Source organism: Megascapheus bottae, chromosome Y, assembly GCF_031878675.1.
Source record: "Megascapheus bottae isolate mThoBot1 chromosome Y, mThoBot2.hap1, whole genome shotgun sequence".
Classification (NCBI taxonomy): domain Eukaryota; kingdom Metazoa; phylum Chordata; class Mammalia; order Rodentia; family Geomyidae; genus Megascapheus; species Megascapheus bottae.
In genome coordinates, this window is record NC_143548.1 from 6250742 (window position 1) to 6275567 (window position 24826).

The 24826-nt window shown below is 39.9% G+C and overlaps 1 pseudogene; it reads right to left on the reverse strand.

Moving 5' to 3' along the window:
- Window positions 1-1028: 1028 nt before the first annotated feature.
- The window catches only part of LOC150040244 (hormonally up-regulated neu tumor-associated kinase-like), a 30754-nt pseudogene continuing 6956 nt past the window's right edge, over window positions 1029-24826 (reverse strand).

The window sequence follows — 24826 nt, forward strand, 5'->3', positions numbered from 1 at the left end:
AGCGCTCTCGGCAGGTGGCCACGAGCTCCCAACACGAACACCGGTTCCTGGAACTGTGTGGTGGGCGGCAAGCTTAAGAGACACGGGAGCAACAGTGGCAGTTGGCCTGGCTTCCGCTGCCTGGGGGTCATGACCCTGCTCCTGCGCATGCGCAGGTCAGGCCTCAGGTCAGGCCCACAAGGCCCCGCCCCTCCCCAGCCCACCTTTCCCACCCCCCTTGCCCAGGCCCTCCTGTGCCCATCCCCGCCCCGCCCCCTCTCCGGCCTCCACAGCCAGTCCTGCTCCAGGGAAAGTCCCAGACCCGCAGACAAAGGGCCCTCACCACCCGTGCCAAAGAACCGGGCCACACTCCACACATCAGCTCTTCCTCCCGGGACACCTCCACGTTTAACCGCTCCGCACCAGGATTTCCACCTTTGCTGCCTTCTACCAGCCCCACAGGGGAGGGAAGGGCCCCGGGCTCCCCTGTCAGCCCCTCCCTTCCCAAGGTGGCTCCCGGGTTCCTCCTCTCCTCCCCTCCCTTCCCAGGATAACACACAGCCCTCTCCTTCCCCTTCCCCTGCTCACTTACCCATCCAAGCTGGCTCAGAACTTGCACCTCTCCTCCCCTCCCTTCCCACGGTGGTTTCCAGCTTTCTTCTCTTCTCCCGTCGTCCTTCCCCGGGTGGCCCCTAGCCTCCCCTGCCCTCCCCACCCAAGGTGGCTCTGAGCTTCCACTTCCTCTCCCCTCCCTTCCCCCTGTGCCTCCCAGCGCCTCCCCTTCTCCACCCTTCTTCTACCGTCCCAAGATGGGGCCGACTTCCCGCTTCCCCAACCCCCTCTTTCTCCCGCTGCCAACCCTGAAGGCATTCCGCTTGCACGCTGTGCCTGTGGGGCCTACATCCAAGCCTCCCTCCCTTTCAGAGTCCTGTGGTCACTTAGGTCCTCTTCTTCCCTTCCGGCCTGAGCCCTCCATCTCAGGCGAAGCTGAATGATCAGACTTGCAGCAGACAAGACCCTGGGGTGCGAACCCTATAGCCTCATGGGAACTAGGACTGGGTGCAAGAAGGACGAGGGTACACAGACAGCGTTCCTGTGACCATTGAGGTCAGACGGAAACTGATGGTTTTGTTACTGCTTTTCCTCACACGGACTAAACACATGGGATACTGCTTGGCTTTCCGAGTAATTCTGCAGGGTGAAGTAATAGTGCAGGATAAAGGAGGATAGAGGCCTGCTTGTCCAAAGGTGGTCAGGAAAGAACCCTAGAAGGTATTTCTGAAACCCTGCACAGTTCAGCCAACAGAGAAGAAACAGAGCTGTCTGGCAACCTGTTCTAGCCAACCCCAGGAGCCCGTCCTGCAGAAAGCAGGTACTTACACAAACTTCCTGCAAATGACCAGGAATGTTACATTTCAAGGGGTCCCTCAGATTCTGCTGCTATGCCTTGCCCAGCCTGATTTCCTCCTTCCCAGAAGGGAAGGCAATCCTTTGCAAGAGTGGTTTCTAGCTCCACTGTTTCAGATCTTTCTCAAAATTGTCAAAGGAATGCCAGTCTTTCAAATTCTCCTAGCTTTTGGGGCTGCACACTTTGGACCCCTCTCCTTGAGTATTTGCTTTTAAAAACAGTAATGTATCACTCTCTTTAAAGTGTGTTCTTGGTATCAATGACTGCTTTATATTTTAAAGGACCTTACCAAAAATACCTCTGTTCTGTTGTTCATTACTTGCTTTTTTATACATTTAAATTCCTCACCTGGTTTCTCTTACCTTGATTGTTATCTTTTATTTGCAGGAACACAATTCGAACACTGCTTGCCAGCAGAGCCACATCCTCAGCTACAATTTGCTTTAGATAAATCAAGGGACTTCGGTCTGTGGTTTCCTAGGAGATCCTGGAGCTTTGCTGACCTAAAGTTTAATACTGCTTATTCACACTCGATCTTATTTTATGCTATTTATCTCAAATGCTGAAAATGTCTGATTGCCTTTTTCCCATACATTGTCCAACTTCTGGTATAGACATGCAGTCTTGCAACAGACTTGCTTGATTCATTTGTACTGCTAAGCACAGTGTGAGCTCTTTTTCACTTGGGAAGATTAATGTAACTTCTCCCTTGCCATTTGCTTCAAGGGGGCCATGTTTTTTCACAATATTAAGAGCAGGGAAACAATTGATCACACAACAAGTTGACAATAATTAACTGTAAATATCTAATAAAATTAATTACTACCAATAATTAAGGACTATGCTTGCCTTAGGAACAGCCGAACTGTGCAATTTGTCCTCCCCCACACCACTTGACTAAAACCATGAGAAAGGAGGGCTTTCTGTTTCCTTTTATTTTGTTTCTGCAAGGTTGTGGGGTTTATTTCTTCCTGGCTTTGGTTTGTTTTGTTACATGTGCGTGCTGGTTCTCTTAAGAGAAAATTTTCAGCAGAGCTCTTAAGGTTCCTTTCTCTTCTTATTCTCTGGTGATGTGTCCTGGACTCCAGCTGTTACATGCAATGTTTGAATGCTTAGACTCAGGCCTTGTACTCAGCTTTCAAGTCCTTTTTCTTATGCGCCTCAACAATAATCAGAATGTTTTACAGAACTCACTCCAGTTGTTAACCTTCTTTCAGGCCTGCTTGTCACTTGCTTTGTTTAGTGTCTTAGTTTTGCTCAGAAAGAAAGATACATGTGATCAAATGCAGAAGTTCTGAATCAAGCTTCTTCCTGTTTGAAGTAAACTATGAATTTATTTTATTGTCACAATATGTCTTTTTGGTGTTTCGAGTTTTTTTCACAGTCCTGAGACCTATCCTTGAGCTTTCTTCAGGGTAGCACTATACCACTTCAGCCACAGCATCACTTCTGGCTTTTTCTATCTATGTGGTACAGAGGAATCAAACCCAGGGCTTCATTCACCTTAGGCCAGCACCCTACTAGTAGACCAGTCTCCTAGCTCACAGTATGGTCTTATGTGAGTGAGCTTATGTAGGGATTTAAACGTTGGGATTAGGGTTGAGGTTAGACTGGGGATTCTGGGGACTGGACCACACTAGGATAGGGGTTTGAGGGAACAGATGTTGATAAAAGATATGAGTTTATGTCTTTAAAAGCTGGGTTGGAAATGAAACAAGTGATGGGTCTCAGAAATTTGTTGTCCTTGTTACTGCTAGACTTGCGAATGTCTGTGTTTTGCATTGAAATGTGGCATTACTCTGAAGTGTCCATAGTTCATATCTTCCATTTGCTCAGTCTCAGTAGCTGATCCTTGGGAGAAAAATTAGATCCTATTCTTCTGGCCAGAGGAATATACCTTGCTCACAATTCTAGCGGGTTATACAAGTGAGTTAGAAAGGGAAGGTGCTCCATTTAACAGAGTGGGTCCCTATTAAGGTTAAAGTAGGTCCATGCAAAAGAGAGATGGATGGTTTCTTTTTCTTTTCTTGGACATAGGACCTCACTGCATATAGCCAGCTGTGCTTAAACTCCAGAATCCTTATTGACTATAAGTGTGGGAGATGATTTCTCATGTCTGAGCAGAGGTTAGTCCAAAGGGCTGCAGTGTCTGAGCTAGGACCATCTGACTTTTAATTCTCATTTTGAATTTTGGAGGTTAGGAGCGATACTATATGAGTTGACAGGTTCCTCTCCATATTATTTTTATTGATATGTTTGTTTAATTATCTAAGACCCCTGCCATTTTAATATCTGTGGTACCTCCAGCTCACTTCTCTGTGAAGGCATCACCATTCAAGTCAAAGTATCTCAGGAGATAAAGTCTTTTGAGTTTAAGGAACTGGAGATGATGGAACAGGGTGTGAGGACAGGAAATTAGGCTGGTATTTCAGGCATTTCTTTTTTTGTTTACACATAACACTGGTCTGGATACCTCACTTTCCACAGAAATCCATAGAAGCCTCACTGGCAAATCCAGTTTGTGGTAACCAACTTTGCTAAGTATTCTCACCCTGCTCAGCTGCACATTGGCTTCCAGGCTGTCCATCAGTTCTGTGCTCAAAACAGCAGGGCACCTCGGCCCCACAATGAGGTAGGCAGGTGGGTAGGTGAGCCATTCAGGCTCCCTGGCTTGAAGCTCTGTCATGCTTTGCTTCTGTCTGTACTTCCTCACTACTGCGACTGCCATGGTAATATGAGGGGGTCTCTGTTGGTCTTCCTGACCCACCAGGAGGATGCAGCAGAACTGGTGGCCCTAGCACAAGCTGTGAATGTTCAAGCTGCACTGGCAATCCATTAGGGAAATCTGGACAAAATTGCCCTATGTAGCCATTAGGGACTTGGCAGAAATATTTACTGACATATGTAGGACGTAGTTAATCTCTTCTGACCTCTTCTGACCTCTGGCAACCCTTTCTTTCTAGGGTTTGGTCCTGATTCTTGTGTGTTTATTGCACCCTAGTTACATCTCTCTTCCATTTTCTGCACATGGAGGAAAAGACCAATACATCCCCTTAATTTCTCCCTAACGTACCCCTCTCATGGTGACCATGAGTTACCATGATTGGTCTAGACTATAATGAGAATGAACAATTCACAATAAGCATCATTGAGAAGTCCAGATTGAAGCCGGTAGTTTCTCTACCATCCCACGATGTTACAATGAGTGAGTACAGGATGGAGTTCTCACTATTATCATGTCTTTCCCTTGTTTCTGATCATTTTGCCTTTCTTTCTTATTTTGTTTAGTTTTTAGTTTCCGCTCTTACCTCATTTCTTTTTCTCAGCCTTTCAGTTCTTTTATTGAACAGTCTTATTATAATCTTCTATTTTACAATCGTTCCTTTTTTCCCCTTTTATTTCACTTTTTGTGTCTTTCCTTTTTCTTTTTCCTTTACTTTTTGTCTTTACTTGCTTTTTTATACATTTAAATTCCTCACCTAGTTTCTCTTACCTTGATTGTTACCTTTTATTTCCAGGAATGCAATTCGAAGAGTGCTTACCAGCAGAGCCATGTCCTCAGCTACAATTTGCTTTATATAAATCAAGGGACTTCGGTGTGTGGTTTCCTAGGAGATCCTGGAGCTTTGCTGACCTAAAGTTTAATACTGCTTATTCACACTCAGCCTTATTTTATGCTATTTATCAGAAATTCTGAAAATGTCTGATTGCCTTTTTCCCATACATTGTCCAACTTCTGGTATAGACATGCAGTCTTGAACAGCCCTCCAAACGTTGCTTGATTCATTTGTACTGCTAAGCACAGTGTGAGCTCTTTTTCACTTGGGAAGATTAATGGAACTTCTCCCTTGCCATTTGCTACAAGGGGGGGCATGTTTTTTCACAATATTAAGAGCAGGGAAGCAATTGATCACACAACTAGTTGACAATAATTAACTGTAACTATCTAATAAAATTAATTACTAACAATAATTAAGGACTGTGCTTGCCTTTGGAACAGCCGAACTGTGCAATTTGTCCTGCCCCACACCATTGACTAAAACCAAGAGAAAGGAGGGCTTTCTGTATCCTTTTAGTTTGTTTCTGCAGGGTTGTGGGGCTTATTTCTTCCTGGCATTGGATTGTTTTGTTACATGTGTATGCTGGTTCTCTTAAGAGAAAATCTTCAGCAGAGCTCTTAAGGTTCCTTTCTCTTTTTATTCTCTGGTGATGTGTCCTGGACTCCAGCTGTTACATACAATGCCTGAATGCTTAGACTCAGCCTTGTACTCAGCTTTCAAGTCCTTCTTTTTTTTATGCACCTCAACAATAATCAGAATGTATTACAGAACTCATTCCAGTGGTTAATCTTCTTTCAGGCCTGCTTGTCAATTGCTTGGTTTTAAACTAGCATCATTTGTTTAGTGTCTTAGTTTTGCTCAGAAAGAAAGATACATGTGACCAAATACAGAAGTTCTGAATCAAGCTTGGACCTGCTTCTTGTGTTTATTGTACCCTAGTTACATCTCTCTTCCATTTTCTGCACATGGAGGAAAAGACCAATACATCCCCTTAATTTCTCCCTAATGTACCCCTCTCTGGTGACCACGAGTTACCATGATTGGTCTAGACTATAATGAGGATGAACAATTCACTATAAGCAGACATGGCATCATTGAGAAGTCCAGATTGAAGCCGGTAGTTTCTCTACCATCCCACGATGTTACAATGAGTGAGTACAGGATGGAGTTCTCACTATTGTCATGTCTTTCTCTTGTTTCTGATCATTTTGCCTTTATTTTTTAGTTTGTTTAGTTTATAGTTCCCGCTCTTGCCTCATTTCTTTTTCTTAGCCTTTCAGTTCTTTGATTGAACAGTCTTATTATAATCTTCTATTTTACAATCTTTCCTTTTTCCCCTTTTATTTCCCTTTTGTATCTTTTCTTTTTTTTCCTTTACCTTTTGTCTTTTTTGCAGCTATTGGATGTTACTCTCTCATCTAGCTCCACTTTAGCACCTGTATCGTGCCTGAAGGCTTAAGTATGATTTGTCTTAAACCACTGCAAATGTGAGAACATGAGGCAATGTTGCAAGTATGAGAAGTCTTCTCTAAAGATCAGTATTACGTTGTTTGTATAGGAGCTGTCATAATGTTTATGTTTTTTTAAAGTGTAATCTGGAACTGGTGAACCTAGAATTAGGTTCTGGTCTCTTAGAGTATGTAGTGCAATAGCTATTAATATGCTGTAGTGCTAGGCACAGTGGTTCACATCTGGGAAATAGAGCAAGGAAGATTGAGTCAAAAAGTGAGACCCTGGAAGGTACTTGGGACCAGACAGAAGAACTTTCCAAACAAGAGATAAGGCCCACCCATTGCTCACACCCCAGAATGGTGGGCACAGTGCTTGGATTGTACACAAAATACAATTGGTACCAGCCAAAAGACACCCTCTGGGTGACTCAGGAATCCAGTGGAACACCAACTCCAGACTCGTGAGTAACCCAAATTCCCCAGACCAGAGCTCCCACCATGTAGGAGAGGAGTGAAACCAAGGGGAGCGCTGGCCCAGATGCTCTTCCTAGATTTTCGAGGGCCTGGGAAAACACAAGTTCGCAGCTCACCCCTCGCTAAAGTAACTACAGACCTCAACTCCCAAGTTTCCCTTGCCATCAGGCCCAATGGCAGAGTCCAAACTGGGGAATGCAGCCCAGTACACGAGAGTGTGCTTACCCTGCCGAGAATCCACACACTTGCTTAGCAACAGCATGCCACCTGAGCATCACAATGAAATCAGAGGTTCCACTAAGAGATTGGATACTGGACACAGGGGACACTGAAGATCAAGACCCTCCCAATAAACTGAAGAATTCTTTTTTTCTAATTGCAGTTCTCAATTTTTACTATTTTCCCGTTAATTTTATTTCAATTTTTTATCCATTTTTTTCCTTTACTACTACATCCCCATTCAGGTCAATCCTAGAAAAATACCCAAAAGTAACTACTAGATTTTCTCCATTATTGGGTACATAATTAACTCAAGCTATTATTTTGAATCCCTAGTCCCATATATTTTAATCTTTATGTTTTTATTTTTATTTATGTACTTTTTGTCAGTCCTGGGCTTCAGCTCAGGGTCTGAGCACTATCCTTGGACTTTCTCAAGGCTAGAGCTCTACCACTTGAGCCTCAGCACCACTTCCGGCTTTTTCTATATATGTGGTATCAAGGATTCGAACCCAGGTCTTCATGCATGCTAGGCAAGCACTTTATCCACTAGGCCAAACTCCTGGCACCCTCTTTATGTTTTTAATGTCTTTTAATCTTAATGATTTTAAGTTTAAGATTACTTCTTTATTTGCATAATTTTTATGATTTTATTATTGATTTCTGTATATTTTTCTTTTTATTATTGTTCATTTTTTTCCTTTAACTGATTTAAGGTTTGGTTTATCTTCCCTCTACTATTTTCCTTCTATAAGTTCCTCCTCTCTATTCTTCTGTTACTTTTCATTACACTTATTTCTGGCCCTTATTCTAATTCCTTAGCTTGTTGATTTACAGTTATTTGTTGTTGACACAGACTATACCTTTCTGTCTAGATTGACTCAATACCACAAGTATCAGGTTGGTTTTTGTCTTAAAACTGTGGTGGCATTGGATCTGTTTTTGAATTGACCAAAGGAGAGAGAGGGGGGTTGAAAATACAAGTCTAAGATTGCAGCCTTGTAAAGTTTGTGTGACTATACAGCTCTGGATTGGTTCTTATCTTAAAATTATTACCTGGTGTAGTTTTAGCCTTGCTCTCACTTCCAAATGGGAAGAACAAGAAATAGGAACTCAAGAAAAAGGGCAAGTCAAGGAACCTCATCTCCTGCTCAACAGATGATAATCCTAGAGGTTTGAACCCTCAAAATGAATGGAAAGATGGAAAGCATGAAGAAGACCATATGTGAGGAATTCCAAAATGGTATAGAATATGAGAGTGCTCAAACACAAATAAAACAGATAAAGAAGTTCATACAAGGCATAAAGCAAGCCATTAAAAAATGACCAACTACAAGGAAGGGAGATTTAAAACAAAGGAGAAAGTCTTGAAAGCAGAATATGTGATGCAGAAGAGGGACAATCCAGAAAGAAAGATTATGTAAATGGAGATCATGTAAATATATATGTCTAGATTATATAAAGACCAGAAAATTATTCAAAACAAATCCAAGAAATATGACAGAACCCTTTGGTAGCTCCAAGATACAATTGGGAAGCCTAATCAGTATTGAGAAAAGCCTGGAAAAAGGAAGAAAATGTAGTCATATATACATTAAACAGAATCATCACTAACAATTTCCCAAATATCCAAAAGGACAGACCCATCCAGATATAAGAAGCTTTTAGAACCCCAAACATCAGAACCAAGCATCCCTTCACTACATTCTGATCCATATAGAATCAGTAGAGACTAAGGGATCCTGAAAAGCAGCCTATAAAGGCAAACCAATCAATATAACCACAAATTTCCTGTCCTATTTGAAATAAACAAATGAGGGTATATACAATATGCCAGGTAACAAAGTCAGATACTGTAAAAATATGAGGTTAGCCAAAGGGCAACAAAAAAGAAGAGAACACAAGCGGGGCAAACATGTTTGGGAGGGACTTGGGGAGAGAAATGGGGACAAAAACATGAGCGAAGCTATCCATGTGTGAGAAGTAATGCATCTGCTATCTGGTGAATATAGCTGTAACCCTTCTATACATTACAATGAAAAAAATCCCACAGATTCCCCAGCAGGGATCATGCAAACAAAACTAGCCTGAAATGATGAATGTCAGGGCCTAAAGATACATAACTACCAAACAAGAATAGTGTGACCAGTCAGCTTTCTCAGCTATGGGAAAAATAAAAATTTTCCACACCAAAGAAAAATTGAAACACTACATTTTGACCATACCAGCATTATAGAAAATTCTCAAAGATGTTCTACACAATGAAAACCAACAGGAATAAGCAACTTTCAATTCTAACCTTCAACATAGAAACAAATGAAAGGCTATATGAAACATAGCACACAAATGGACCCCCATGACTAGAGTCGCCATGCTGCTATGAAATAAAGACTTCAAACTAATATTAGTGAGAAGAGACAAAGAAGGATATTACATATTAATAAAGGGATCTCCCCTTCAGGAGGATATAACCATTCTAAATGTCTACACACATAATGCGGGAGCACCCAACTTCATCAAACAAACTGTATTCACACTAAAACACACACATAGATCCAAACACAGTGATTGTTGGTGACTACCAGACTGGTGTCACCTCTGGACAAGGCAAACAACTGATCAGAGAAACCTTAGAACTGAACAACTGAATAGACCAACTAGACACAACAGATATATCTGCAGATTATTCCACGCCAAAACACCAGAATATGCCTTCTATGCAGCATCACATACAACATTTTCCAATGTAGATCACATTTTAGGGCATGAAGAAATTTGTGCAAAGTTTAAAAATACTGAAATTATTCCCTGCATTTTCTCAGACCACAATGAAAAAGCCCAGAATCTAATGGATTTACAGCTAAAATCTATAAGAGCTTCAAAACAAATCTCACTCTAATACTCTTCAAACACTTCAATGACATTGAAAATGGAAGTTCTCTACCAGACTCAGAATGCAAGCATAACCCCCATTTAAGAGCCAGACAGGGACTCATCAAAGAAAGAGAACTATAGACCCATTTCTTTGATGAACACTGATGCAAAAATTTTCAACAAAATACTCGACAATTCATTCAAAAAATCATACACCACGATCAAAGCTGTGAGAAACTAGGAATCAACAGGACATCTCTCAACATAAGAATGAATGTGATAAACAGACAGCTAGCGTTATATTTTAACGGGAAAATGTTAAAACCATTTCCTCTTAAATTAGGAATGAGCCAAGGATTCCCACTCTCTCCACTCCTCTTCAATATAGTATTAGAATTCCTAGCTAGGGCAATGAGGCAAGAAGCAAGCATAAATGGGATCCACAGGGAAAGATGAACTAATGTTTTCCCTCTTTGCAGATGACAAGATTATGTATTGAACGAATCTTATAGTCCCCACTCCTAGGTAATGCAATCTGACAAAGTAGCAGGCTATAAAATTAACTCAAAAATCAACTGCTTTTCTGTATGCCAACTATGAGCAGAGTGAGTCTAAAATCAGGAAAGCAACTCCATTGTAATAGCCTCTACGATTTAAATAAAATGAAATAAACACTATTCAGGAGGCTGAGATCTAAATGTTGTGCTTCAAAACCTGTCTACGCATAGAAGACCTATTTCAAGCACTATTTCAAGAAATGGCAATAAGAGATCTCTCATCCAAGAAAAGCCCAGAGCCAGATGGATTCACAGCTGAATTCTATAAGGTCTTCAGAGTTCACATCAATATTCCTCAAGATCTTCAATGAAACTGAAAGTAAAGGCTATTTGCCACTCATCCCAAAACCAGACTCATTAAAAAAAGAGGACTATAGACCCATTTCTTTGGTGAATATTGATGCAAAACTACTCAACAAAATACTAGCCAAACATCTTCAGCAACTCATCAAAAAATTATGCACTATGATCAAACAGGATTCATCACATGGATGCAAAACTGGTTCAATATATGCAAGTCAATTAATACATTTTATCACATCAACAGTAGCAAGAACAAGAACCACGTGATTGTTTCAATAGATGTAGAAAAGTCATTTGACAATATCCAACACCCCTTTATGCTAAAAGCTCCGGAGAAACTGGGAATCCATGGAACATGCCTCAATATAATAAAGGCTGTGTATGACAGAACCCATACCTAGCATTATACTTAATGGCCAAAAGCTAAAGCCACTTCCTCTAAAATCAGGAATGAGACAAGGATGCCCACACTCTCCTCTCTCCACTCCTCTTTAACATAGTACTAGAATTCCTAGGCAGACCAATAAAGCAAGAAGGAAGCATAAAGGGGATCCCAATTGGGAAAGAGGAAGTAAAACTTTCCCTCTGCGCAGATGACATGATTCTGTATTTATAGAACCCTACAGACACCAGTCCTAAATTGCTTGAGCTGATTCGAAACTTTGGCAAGGTAGCAGGGTATAAAATTAGGCTGCAAAAGAAAACCACTTTCCTATATATGCCAACAATGAGAGGAATGAGGCAAAAAATAGGAAAGCAAATCCTTTGGCAAAAGCCTCAAATACAATAAAGTACCTAGGAATTAACTTCACTAAAACTGTTCCTGGTTGGGAGACTTAACATTGTGAAAATGTCGATATTGCCACAGCAACATTCTTTAGTGAAACAGAAAGCAATCCAAAAATTCAAATGGAATAATAAGAGACACCTAATAGTAAGAACAATCCTTAGAAGGAAAATAGCACTGGAGGAATATAAATACCAATCCTCAAACTCTATTACACAGCTATAGACATAAAAACAGCTTAGCAGTGACACAAGAACCAGCCTGAAGACCAATGGAATTGAGCCAGAGACCCAGAAAATAAACAGCAGACCTATGGCCACCAAATGTTTGATAAGGAAGCCAAAAACTAGGATGGAAGAAAGGCAGCCTGTTCAGCTAATGGTGCTGGCAGAATTGGTTACCACCTGTAGGAAACTAAACTTGGATCCTTCTTTGTCTCCCTGCACCAGAATCAACTCTAGATGGATCAAAAACCTCGAGGCAAAAGCAGATGTCCTGAAATGTTTATAGCAAGGGTAAGAGATACAATGGTGATCCTTGGCATGGATCAATTCCAGAAACAACCATCTGATTTGAACGTGGAGTAAAGGCTTAAAGAGAGTTCTCTGAAGAGGAAATCAGACTGACCAATAAACATATAAAAAATGCTCAGCAACGCTTGGCATAAGAGAAATGCAAGTCAAAAAAACTTTAGGATTCCACCTCAATCCAGTTTGAATGGTCATTATCAAGAAATCTAATAGCAACATATGCTGGTGGGGATGTCACTAAAAGATATCCAAATTTCTTCAGTCACTTTGGGAGAGCTCCCCTATGACCCAGCAATTCCACTCCTGGGCATCTACTCAAATATCCAGGAACAAGGGCATACTACACCTACAGTACAGCTATGTTCATTATGGCACAATGCAATTCTATACTGCCATCAGAAAGAACGACATTGCCCCATTCGTAAGAAAATGGAAAGGACTTAGAAAAAAAAATCACAGTAAGTGAAGTAAGCGAGGCCCAAAGATACACTTGCTCCATGGTTTTCTTCATTTTTAATAATTAGCATGTGTCTAGGATTTTCTTAGCAGAGAAATTGTTCAAAAGCTATAGGTATGTATTCAAAAGCTATGGGTATATGACCATATAGGATTAGGCAAACCCAAAAGAACTTCTCAAATAGTTTTGTGGTTTTTAATGTTTTAAATTTGGGTTTTATTGGCTGTCTTGGGACTTGAACTCAGGGCCTGGGCACTGTCCTTGGATACAAGCCTAGTGCCCTGCTACTTGAGCCACAACACCACTTCCGGCTTTTTCTGTGTATGTGGTACTGAGGAATCGAACCCAGTGCATGCTAGGCAACCACTTTAACACAACTTATTTTTCTTTTTTTCCTCCTTATAATTTATCTTCTGTTGTTGCTGCAACTGACTTTGATCCCTGGTGTATTGTACATGTATTCATTTGTTCATTTAAGTCAGGGAATTGAAGGAGAAAAAGAGATGATGAAACAAAGGACAAGGGATGAACTAGTGAAACAGAGATGTTTACAAGATATGATGGAAATGAACTTCACAACTTGGGATGGTTGGGGGAAGGGAAAGTGGAAGAAAAATATGGGAAGGTGTAACAATGTTCACAAAGTAATATACTCACCACCTTATGAACGTACCTCTAACCCCTCTCCACATCATGCTGACAGGAAAAAAAAAATGTAAGATCCTATCTTGATAAAAGCCTAAATATTGTGGGGGTGCAAGCTGGAGGCATAGCTGTGGCATTGTAATATGCCAGCTGGAATGAAAACATAGACCAATTGTTTATTTGTTTATTTGTTTGTTTATTTATTTTGTTGGTCATGAGGCTTGAACTCGGCCTGGGTGCTGTGCCAGCACAAGGCTATTACCCTCCCCCATCTAGGAATTCAACCACTGAATTGATAATAACATTTGTTTATTCTCGAGATTAGAAGAAATGTTTTTATTTCCTTGATTAGCATGATATTGGCTTTGGGTTTGCCATGCATACCTTTTATTATGTTTAAGTGTATTTCCTCTAGCCCTACTTTCCTCCAAACAGTTATTGTGAAGGGATGTTTGAATTTTTTTGCCAGTCTGGGGCCTGAGCACTGTCCTTGGACTTTCTCAAGGCTAGAGCTCTACCACTTGAGCCACAGCACCACTTTTGGCTTTTTTCTATATATGTGACACCAAAGAATTGAATTTCCGGTCTCTGTGCATGCTAGGCAAGCACTTTAACCACAACGCCAAACTCCCGTTCCCGTTGTTTTGTTTTGCAAGCATTCTTTTCGCTTCTTTTTTTTTAAATATTTTTTTATTGTAATTAATAGAAGGGTTACATGGTATTTGCCAGATAAATGGTGCCTTAATTCCCACACACTGATATCCTTTCACATGTCGTGGTCCCCATTTCCCTTCCCCCCTCCTCCACCTCATCTTGTCTTCCCCTCTTTGACACAGCCGTGTCAAAGGAAAGGCTGCTGGGTCCGGTGGGTTGCAGCAGGGGCATGCTGGGCTCCAGGGACCCCTCCGCAGAGGCCTTCAGGCTCTGGTGTCGCTTGCTCACATATAGCCAGTGCCCATCATGGAGAACCTGCCTCGGCTCTTCACACAGATGGGGCACCTCAGGGGCTGCACGGGGCCACTTCGGGGAACAGCAGGTGGGGAACACACCCATTCCTCTTTTGGGAGGCTGCTCTTATCTTCATGAGACCAGGGTGGGATGCTACGGGGTCTGGAGAGGTGACCTACTTCCCGACAAGAGCCCTGGAGTGTCCTGTCGCTGGGATTCCTCACAGGTGTGTTCAGGATCCTGTAGTGTTGGGGAGACAACAGTTCTATGTGGTCGTCGCGATTGACAGCCTCAAAGAAGCGAACCCTGTGGAGTGGGGGTCTACCTCGGGAAGGATGCCAGCCCTGCCGGGCCCTAGCTGCTGGGGCTGTGCTTTCTTCATCTCCTGGGAGGTGAGACGGGGATGAACTCCACGGAAGATGGTGCCACCCAACTAGAATCTCCATTATTGGGTACATAATTAACTCAAGCTATCATTTTGAATCCCCAGTCCCATATATTTTAATCATTATGTTTTAATGTCTTTTAATCTTAGTGATTTTAAGTTTAAGATTAATCATTTTATTTGCATAATTTCTAAGGTTTTATTATTGATTTCTCTATATTTTCTTTTTATTATTGTTCTTTTTTCCCCTTTAACTGATTTAATGTTTTATTTATCTTCCCTCTACTATTTTCCTTCCCTAAGTTCCTCCTATCTCTTCTTCTTACTTTGCATTACACTTATTTCTGGCCCTTATTCTAATTCCTTAGCTTGTTGATTTACAATTATTTGTTGTTGAAACAGACTGTACCTTTCTGTCTAGATTGACTCAATACCACAGAATCAGGATGGTTTTTGTCTTAAAACTGTGGTGGCATTGGATGTGTTTTGAAATTGACCAAAGGAGAGAGGGAGGGGGTAAAAATACAAGTCTAAGATTGCAAAATTGTAAAGTTTGTGTGAGTATAGAGCGTTGGGTTGGTTCTTATCTTAAAATTATTACCTGGTGTAGTTTTAGCCTTGCTCTCACTTCCAAATGGGAAGAACAAGATGTAGGAACTCAAGAAAATGGGCAAGTCAAGGAACCTCATCTCCCACTCAAAATAAATAGGCAACAGATAAAACCATAGAGGTTTGAACCCTCAAAGTGAATGGAAAGATGGAAAGCATGAATAAGACCATGTGTGAGGAATTCCAAAATGGTATAGAATTTGAGAGTGCTCAAACCCAAATAAACCAGATAAAGAATCCATACAAGGCATAAAGCAAAAGATGCAAGCCATCAAAAAATGACTAACTACGAGGAAGGGAGATTTAAAACAAAGGAGAAAGTGTTGAAAGTAGGGTAGGTGATGCAGAAGAGGCACTGTCCAGAAAGGAAGATTATGTAAATGGAGGTTATGTAAATATATATGTTTATATTATATAAAGACCAGAAAATTATTCAAAACAAATCCAAGAAATATGACAGAACCTTTTGGTAGCTCCAAGGTACAATTGGGAAGCCTAATCAGTATTGAGAAAAGCCTGCAAAAGGAACAAAATGGAGTAGTATATACATTCAACAGAATCATCACTAACAGTTTCGCAAATATCCAAAAGAACAGACCCAAACATCAGAACCAAGCATCCCTTCACTACATTCTGATCCGTATAGAATCAATAGAGACTAAGGGATCCTGAAAAGCAGCCCATAAAGGCAAACCAATCAATATAACCACAAATTCATTATCCTGCTCGAAATAAACAAATGAAGGTATATACAATATTCCAGGTAACAAAGTCAGATACTGTAACAATATAAGGTTAGCCAAAGGGCAACAAAAAAGAAGAGAACACAAGTGGGGCAAACATGTTTGCGAGGGACTTGGGGAGAGAAATGGGGACAAAAACATGAGTGAAGCTATCCATGTGTGAGAAGTAATGCATCTGCTATCTGGTGAATATAGCTGTAACCCTTCTATACATTACAATTAAAGAATCCCACAGATTACCCAGCAGGGATCATGCAAGCAAAACTAGCCTGAAATGATGAATGTCAGGGCCTAAAGATACATAACTACCAAAGAAAATTAGTGTGCCCAGTCAGCTTTCTCAGCTATGGGAAAAATAAAAATTTTCCACACCAAGAAAAATTGAAACAGTATATTTTGACCACACCAGCATTATAGAAAATTCTCAAAGATGTTCTACACAATGAAAACCAACAAGAATAAGCAACATCCAATTCTAACCTTAAAACATAGACACAAATGAAAGGCTATAGGAAAACATATCACACAAATGGCCCGCCATGGCTAGAGTTGCCATGCTGCTATGAAATAAAGACTTCAAACTAATTATTAGTGAGAAGAGACAAAGAAGAAAATTACATTTTAATAAAGGGATCTCTCCTTCAGGAGGATATAACCATTCTAAATGTCTACACACATAATGTGAGAGCACCCAAGTTCATCAAAGAAACTGTATTCACACTGAAACACACACGTAGATCCAAACACAGTGATTGTTGGTGACTAACAAACTGGTGTCACCTCTGGACAAGGCAAACACTGATCAGAAAATCTTAGAACTGCACAACTGAATAGACCAACTAGACACAACAGATATATCTGCAGATTATTCCACCCCAAAACACCAGAATATGCCTGATATGCAGCATCACATAGAACATTTTCCAATATAGATCACATTTTAGGGCACGAAGAAATTTGCACAAAGTTTAAAAATACTGAAATTATTCCCTGCATTTTCTCAGACCACAATGAAAAAGCCCAGGAACTGATGGATTTACAGCTGAATTCTATAAGAGTTTCAAAACAGACCTCACTCTAATACTCTTCAAACCCTTCAATGACATTGAAAATGGAAGTTCTCTACTGAGAATGCCAGCATAACCCCCATTCAAAAGCCAGACAGGGATGCATCAAAGAAAGAGAACTATAGACCCATTTCTTTGATGAACATTGATGCAAAAATTTTCAATGCAATACTTAACAATTCATCCAAAAAAATCATACACCACGATCAAACAGGATGCAACGCAGTGACGGCACAGAGCTGGTTCAATATGCACAAGTCAAATAATATAATTCATCACATAAACAGGAGCAAGGACAAGAAAACACACAATCATCTCAACAGATGCAGAAAAAGCATTTGATTAAGATCCAACATCCCCTTATGATAAAATGTGTGGAGAAACTAGGAATCCATGGGACATTTCTCAACACAAGAATGACTGTGATAAACCTACAGCTAGCATTATATTTTAATGGCAAAATGTTAAAACCATTTCCTCTAAAATTAGAAATGAGCCAAGGTTCCCACTCTCTCCACTCCTCTTCAATATAGTATTAGAATTGCTAGCTAGGGCAATAAGGCAAGAAGCAAGCATAAATGGGATCCATAGGGAAAGATGAACTAACGTTTTCCCTCTTTGCAGATGACAAGATTATGTATTTAAAGAACCTTGTAGACCCCACTCCTAAGTAACTCAATCTGATACAAAGCTTTCAAAGTAGCAGGCTATAAAAATAACTCAAAAATCAACTGCTTTTCTGTATGCCAACCATGAGCAGAGTGAGACTAAAATCAAGAAAGCAACTCCATTGTAATAGCCACTAAAAATTAAATAAAATGAAATAAACACTATTCAGGAGGCTAAGATCTAAATGTTGTGCTTCAAAACCTGTCCAGGCATAGAAGTCCATGAGACTCTTCCTTCCAAATAACAACTGGAAATCCAAAAGTGGAGCTGTGGCTCAATGTAGTATAGTGCTAGATCCTTGAGCTGATGAGCCCAGGGACAGCTCCCAGGCCCAGAGTCTAAGCCCCATGATGAAAAAAATAAATAAATAAAATGTAAAAACTTAGGAATTAGCTTAAGAAAAGAAGGCAGAAAGTGGCAGTGGTTCAGGTCTTTCTGAGCTCTTACCAAGAGCATCCTAGCGGAACGTTCATATCTAAAAATCAATTCTAAGAATCCTTTAGCATCACAGAGATCTCAGCCAGAGAGGAAAAAAATCAGGCAGCTAGCTCAACAAGGAAGTTTGGAGTGAATGGCTCCTCTCCCCCAAACAAATAGCCGTGGAAACAAAGCCTCCCACTGGAACCTGAGCGGACAGCACTTCTCGGCAGTGTGGACCTGCCAGCTACAGACAGAGCCTGACTGAGCTGTGAGCCATCACCCATCCACAATGCGCACCTGCCAATTTCATGGACTCAGACAAACAAGGGAGTTTTTATTTTTATTGATACAGTCCCTGCTTTTTAATCTGTCAGTTCTTAACCTTAGTATTTCTTGTTTAAGAACTCACAATTGTGAGATGACACCCCTTTCTTTTCTTTTTTAATTTTTAAAAGTTTTATCATTGATCTCTCACGTATGTACTTTCCTCTTTAATTATATATTCTTTTATCCCTCTTTTTTAGTAGTAAGTTTTATCTTATTTTGTTCTAAATTTTGTATTCAATTATTATACCTTTCTATCTCTTTCGGTCAGTTATTCTCACTCTATTCCTTTCCTTCATACTAAATTATTCTTGCACTTTTACATTACTCTCTACTTATCTCCCCTCCTGTCCTTCTTACTATTTTTCTATCTCTGGTCCTTTGTTACTTCTTCAACTTTTATAATGCATGTATCTACAGTAGAGTGTTTGTTGACCAAAACTGTATATGCATGTATTCAATTACACTGCAGATCCTGAGTCACTTAAATATCAAAGAGATTGGACTGTGGTTTTTTGGTCATAAAACTGTGTTCTGTGGGGGTGTCAGATTTGTGCATCAGGGCACAGAGAAAGACAGAGAGAGAGAGAGAGAGAGAGAGAGAGAGAGAGAGAGAGAGAGAGAGAGAGAGAGAGAGAGAGAGAGAGAGAGAGAGAGAGAGAGAGAGAGAAGAAGAAGAAGAAGAAGAAGAAGAAGAAGAAGAAGAAGAAGAAGAAGAAGAAGAAGAAGAAGAAGAAGAAGAAGAAGAAGAAGAAGAAGAAGAAGAAGAAGAAGAAGAAGAAGAAGAAGAAGAAGACGACCAGCCTAAAATTGTGAACTTTTATTGTCTGGAAGGTAAAGAGCTCTAGGTTGGTTATATCTTAAAACTGTAATTGTGTGTGTGGTCTTAGTCTTGCTCCCATTTTCAAATGGGCAGAACAAGAAACTCAAGAAAAATGGCAAATCAAGGAATAACATCTTCTCACCCAATATAAACAGACAATAGAGCAGTCAATGGCAAACCTAGGGGAGCAGTTGGTAAACATGATGAATGAAAAGTATGAAAACATACAGAAAGATATACATGAACGAGTGGTTTGAATCACCAGTGGTTCACTGAAGACATCAGAACAGAAAATCAACAGTTTATGAAAATTAACAAAAAGAAACACAAAATAACAACTCTTTTGGGACACAGCAAAGGCAGTTCTCAGAGGAAAAATGTAAAGCTCTGAGTGTTTACATTAGCAAAATTAAAAAATTGCAATCCAATAATTTAATGGTGCACCTTAAATTCTTTGGAAAGGGCAACAAACCACCCCCATCCCAGTAGAAGAAGGCACATTATTAAAATTCAAAGCAGAATTAAATGAATTGGGGTCCATAGAAACTATAGAAAAAAGTTAACAACATTGAGAGAACTTTAGCAAATCTTACCCCCCAAAAAAGAAGAGAACACACCCCAATAAACAAAATCACAGAATGGAAATATCAGACAGAAATTAACAAGATACATGGAAGCATAAGGGAATACTTTTCAAACATTTATTCCAATGAATTTGAGAATCTAGAAGAGATGGAGGAATTTCTAGCTAAGATTAATATTCTGACACTGAACCAAGAAGACTTAATCCAACTAAACAGACCTATTTCAAGCACTATTTCAAGAAATGGCAATAAAAGATTGCTCATCCAAGAAAAGCCCAGAGGCAGATGGAGTCACAGCTGAATTCTATAACGTCTTCAGAGTTCACATCAATATTCCTCAAGATCTTCAATGAAACTGAAAGTGAAGGCTATTTGCCAAACTTGATCTTTACATCCACTCATCCCAAAACCAGACTCATTAAAAAAAGAGGACTATAGACTCATTTCTTTGGTGAATATTGATGCAAAACTGCTCAACAAAATACTGGCCAAACATCTTCAGCAATACATCAAAAATTTATGCACTATGATCAAACAGGATCTCATGGATGCAAAACTGGTTCAATATATGCAAGTCAATTAATACACTTTATCACATCAACAGTAGCAAGGACACAAGGACAAGAAACACATGATTGTCTCAATAGATGTAGAAAAGACATTTGACAATATCCAACACCCCTTTAGGCTAAAAGCTCCGGAGAAACTGGGAATCTATGGAACATGCCTCAATATAATAAAGGCTGTGTATGACAAAACACATAGCTAGCATTATACTTAATGGCCAAAAGCTAAAGCCACTTCCTCTAAAATCAGGAACAAGACAAGGATGCCCATTCTCTCCTCTCTCCACTCCTCTTTAATATAGTACTAGAATTCCTAGCCAGAGCAATAAAGCAAGAAGCAGGCATAAAGGGCATCCAAATCGGGAAAGAGGAAGTAAAATTTTCCCTCTGCGCAGATGATCTGATTCTGTATTTAAAGAACCCTACAGACTCCAGTCCCAAATTGCTTGAGCTGATTCGAAACTTTGGCAAGGTAGCAGGGTATAAAATTAGCCTGCAAAAAACAACTGCTTTCCTATATATTCTAACAATGAGAGGAATGAGGCAAAAAATAGGAAAGCAAGTTCTTTTGCAATAGCCTCAAATAAAATAAAGTACCTAAGAATTAACTTAACTAAACCTGTAAAGGATCTTTATGATGAAAAGTTTAAGATCCTGGAAAAAGAAATTAAAGCAGAGCTGAGGAAAGGGAAAAACTCTCATACCCTGGATTGGAAGAATTAACATAAAAATGGCAATTGTGCCAATAGCTATCTACAAATTCAATGCAATACCCATCAATATCCCAATGTTATTCTTGAAAGACATAGAAGAGGCAATCCAAAATTTCATATGGAATAATAAAAGACACTATGTAGCAAAAACAATTCTTAGCAGAAAGAACAATGCAGGGGGAAATTCAATACCAAACATTAGACTCTAGAACAGAGCTATAATAACCAAAACAGTTTGGTAGTGGCACAAGAACAGACTTGAGGACCAATGGAATAGAACTGAAGACCCAGAAAACAACCCACAAACCTACGGCCACCTGACCTTTGAAAATTGAGCCAAAATTAAAAAAAATTGCTGGCAGAACTAGTTAAGCACCTGCAGAAAACTAAAGTTCGATGCCTTTTTGTCACCCTGCACCAGGATTAACTCCACATTTGGAGGTGATCCATTGATCAAAGACCTAGAGATAAAAGCACATACACTGAAAACTTTACAAGAAGGAATAGAAGATACACTAGCTCTCCTTGGCACAGGTCGACATTTTCTTAATAAAGGCCCAGAAACACAAGTGAAAGAAAGGCCATATAAATAGGATTGCATTAAGCTGCAGAGATTCTGTATGTCAAAGAGGATAACTAGCAAGCTAAATAGAAAGCTCAGAGAGGGAAAGATGATCTTCGCTTACCACACAATAGACAAAGGCCTCATATCTAAAATATATCAACAGCTCAAAAAATTGAAACAATCCAAAACTAATCTCCAACAAACAACCATCCCATTAAAAGATGGGCCAAAGATTTAAAGAGAGTCTTCTCTGAAGAAGAAAGAAGAATGGCCTGTAGACACAGACATGAAGAAGTAATAGACATGTCTGGCCATAAAAGAAATGCAAATCTAAACAACTCTGAGATTCCAACTCATTCCAATTAGAATGGCCATGATCAAGAAATCTAATTAAAAAAACGGATTCTGGAGGGATCACTACTACTCTGTGGGTGGGGTTGTAAACATAGTACTCCCCTATGACCCAGCAATTTCACTACTTGGCATTCAACCAATTGTCCGGAAACAAGGACATTAAATCCACCAACACAACGATGTTCATTGCAGCACTATTTATCATAGCAAAGATATGGAAACAACCCAGATGTCCCTAAGTGCATCAACAAGATGTGGTCTTTATACACCATGGAATTCTATGTGGCCATCAGAAAGAACAACATTGCCCATTTGCAAGGAAATGGAAATACTTGGAAAAAACCATACGAAGGGAAGTAAGCCAGAATCAAAAAACATAGATGCAGTGGTTTCCCTCATTTGTAATAGTTAATATAAACCTCAGACTCTCCCAGCAGAGGATTACAATAGGGCAAAATCTGGATTCATAAGGCCATATAGGATTAGACTACATAAAAGGACCTCCAGGATATGGAAATGAGAGCCATATAGTGTACTATGTTATTTCTCCTCTCTTGTGTTGTCCCTTGGTTTTCTCATATTGTTACAGTATCTTACCTTTCATCTGATATACTGTGTATATGTTTATCTATTTATTTGAAATAGGACAGAGAAGGGGGTAAAGAAGATGAGGGGAGTGGTCTGGGGGAGAGAAATAGGACAAAAACATGAGAAAGTGCAACAATGTTTTCAAGTATTGAATATAATATACCCTCTATTAATTGCAATTTCAAAAGAAATGAAGGCCCTTTATGATGAAAACTTTAAAAACCTAAAAAGGGAAATTAAAGTGGAACCAAGGGAGTGGACCAAACCTCCCATATTCCTGGTTAGGAGAATTAACATTGTGAAAATGTCGATATTGCCACAGCAACATTCTTTTGTGAAACAGAAAGCAATCCAAAAATTCAAATGGAATAATAAGAGACACCTAATAGTAAGAACAATCCTTAGAAGGAAAATAGCACTGGAGGAATATGAATACCAATCTTCAAACTCTATTACAGAGCTATGGAAATAAAAACAGCTTAGCAGTGACACAAGAACCAGCCTGACAAGACCAATGGAATTGAGCCAGAGACCCAGAAAATAAGCAGCAGACCTATGGTACCTACTGTTTGATAAGAAGCCAAAAAACTAGGATGGAAGAAAGGCAGCCTGTTCAACTAATGGTGCTGGCAGAATTGGTTAGCACATGTAGGAAACCAGACTTGGATCCTTCTTTGTCTCCCTGCACCAGAATCAACTCTAGATGGATCAAAAACCTCGAGGCAAAAGCAGATGTCCTGAAATGTTTATAGGAAGTAATAAGAGATACAATTGGCATGGATCAATTCCAGAAACAACCATCTGATTTGAACGTGGAGTAAAGGCTTAAAGAGAGTTCTCTGAAGAGGAAATCACACTGACCAATAAACATATAAAGAAATGCTCAGCAACCGTTGGCATAAAAGAAATGCAAGTCAAAAAAACTTTGGGATTCCACCTCAATTCAGTTTGTATGGCCATTATCAAGAAATCTAATAGCAACATATGCTGGTGGGGATGTCACTAAAAGGGATCCAAAGTTCTTCAGCCACTTTAGGAGTGCTCCCCTATGACCCAGCAATTCCACTCCTGGGCATCTACTCAAATATCCAGAAACAAGGGCATACTAAACCTACAGTACAGCTATGTTCATTATGGCACAATGAAATTCTATACTGCCATTAGAAAGAACGACATTGCCCCATTTGTAAGAAAATGGAAAAGACTTAGAAAAAATCACAGTAAGTGAAGTAAGCGAGGCCCAAAGATACACTTGCTCCATGGTTTTCTTCATTTTTAATAATTAGTATGTGTCTAGGATTTTCTTAGCAGAGAAATTGTTCAAAAGCTATAGGTATGTATTCAAAAGCTATGGGTATATGACCATATAGGATTAGGCAAACCCAAAAGAACTTCCCAAATAGTTTTGTGGTTTTTAATGTTTTAAATTTGGGGTTTTTTGGCAGTCTTGGGACTTGAACTCAGAGCCTGGGCACTGTCCTTGGATACAAGCCTAGTGCCCTGCTACTTGAGCCACAACATCACTTCTGGCTTTTTCTGTATATGTTGTACTGAGGAATCGAACCCAGTGCACGCTAGGCAAGCACTCTAACACAAGTTATTTCTCTTTTTTTCCTCCTTATCATTTATCTTCTGTTGTTGCTGCCACTGACTTTATCCCTGGTGTATTGTACATATATTCATTTGTTCATTTAAGTCAGGGAATTGAAGGAGAAAAAGAGATGATGAAACAAAGCACAAGGGATGGATGAACCAGTGAAACAGAGATGGTTACAAGATATGATAGAAATGAACTTCACAACTTGGGAGGGTTGGGGGAAGGGAAAGTGGAAGGAAAATATGGGAAGGTGTAACAATGTTCACAAAGTAATGTACTCACCACCTTACGAACATACCTCTAACCCCTCTACCCATCATGCTGACAGGAAAAAAAATGTAAGATCCTATCTTGATAAAAGCCTAGATATTGTGGGGATGCAAGCTGGAGACATAGCTGTCACATTGTAATGTGCCAGCTGGAATGAAAACATAGACCAATTGTTAGAAGCTATTAGTCCAAGAAAGCTTGAGATCTAAGGCACTCCCCAGTGGAAAGGCAGGAAAGACCCAGTATCAAACAGCACTCAGGTGGTAGAGCTCTTGAAGACACCAATTTCAAACATCAGTACTACCAAGTGGAAAAAAAACTGGCAGTTGATTTTTCAACCTCAAATTCCAAATTTCA